Source organism: Loxodonta africana, chromosome 10, assembly GCF_030014295.1.
Source record: "Loxodonta africana isolate mLoxAfr1 chromosome 10, mLoxAfr1.hap2, whole genome shotgun sequence".
Taxonomy (NCBI): domain Eukaryota; kingdom Metazoa; phylum Chordata; class Mammalia; order Proboscidea; family Elephantidae; genus Loxodonta; species Loxodonta africana.
Window position 1 is genome coordinate 84,151,844 of NC_087351.1, and position 1,307 is coordinate 84,153,150.

Consider the following 1,307-nt stretch of genomic DNA (forward strand, 5'->3'; position numbering starts at 1 on the left):
TTTCCTGCGTCCATTCAACCAGCTCCTGTCCCCCTCTGCATTCTCATCTTGCCTCCGGACAGGAGATGCCCACTTACTCTCATGTATCTACTTGGGCTAAGAAGCACAAGCCTCAGCAGTATCATTTTATGTCTTAAAGTTCAGCCTAAACTTTGTCTGGAGAGTTGGCTTCAGGAATGGTTTTAGTTTTGGGCTAACAGTCTGGGAGCCATGTCTTATGCGGCCCCTCCAGTCTCAGTCAGACCATTAAGTCTGATGTTTTTACTAGAATTTGAGCTCTGCACCCCACTTTTCTCCTGCTCCATGAGGGACTCTCTGTTTCATCTCACTTACTTTGGATAGGTCATTAAAAAAAAAAAAAATTAGGAGGGACTAATCTCTGGAGAAAGATATCACGCTTGGTAAAATGGAGGGTCAGCAGAAAAGAGGGAGACCCTCAACGAGAAGGATTGACACAGTAGCTGCAACGATTGACTCAAACATAGCAATGATTGTGAGGATAGTGCAGGATAGGCAATGTTTTGTTCTGTTCTGTTATACTTGGGGTCACTGAGCCGGAGCTGACTTGATGCCACCTAACAACAGCAGTTTCTCAGCTTGACCTCTGAAGCACCCTGAGCAATCCCCAGAGAGTAAACTAAACCAAGTATGACTAGAGAAGGTCCAAATCACAGATGAGAAAGTGTCAGAGTTCTTTATACCAATTACAACACACCACCTGGATAACTGGAAGCAAGAGCTTCCCAACTGGGATGGTTAATTTTATGTGACAACTTGGCTAGGCTGTGGTGCCCACTTGATTGGTCAAACACAAGTCTAGATTTTGCTATGAGGGTATGTACTTACGATTAACTTTTAAATCAGCTGACTTTTGGCAAAGCAGATTACCACCCACAATGTGTGCGGGCCCCATCTCATCAACTGAAGGCCTTTGAGCAAAGCCCAAGTGAGGTTTTCCCGGGGAGGATTCTGCCTCAAGACTAACATAGAAATCCTGTTGGAGTTTTCAGCCTGTCTGCCTAAAGATTTTAGTCTTGCCAACCCTCACAATCATGTAAGCCAATTCCTTAAAATCCGTCTCTGTGTGTGTATGTATATACATGTATGTGTGTGCATGCGTATGTATATCCGATTGGTTCTGTTTTTCTGGAGACCCCTGACTCCTACACCAACAGATACGCTTGCTTCTGCTTTACTTGATCAGTAAGGTCTATTAGCAGTGCTTTAAATTTGTTTTCATATAGCCTTGTACCCTTCTTAAGCTTATTGCTAGTTATTTTATGTTTTTTGTTGCTACTTAAATTTGT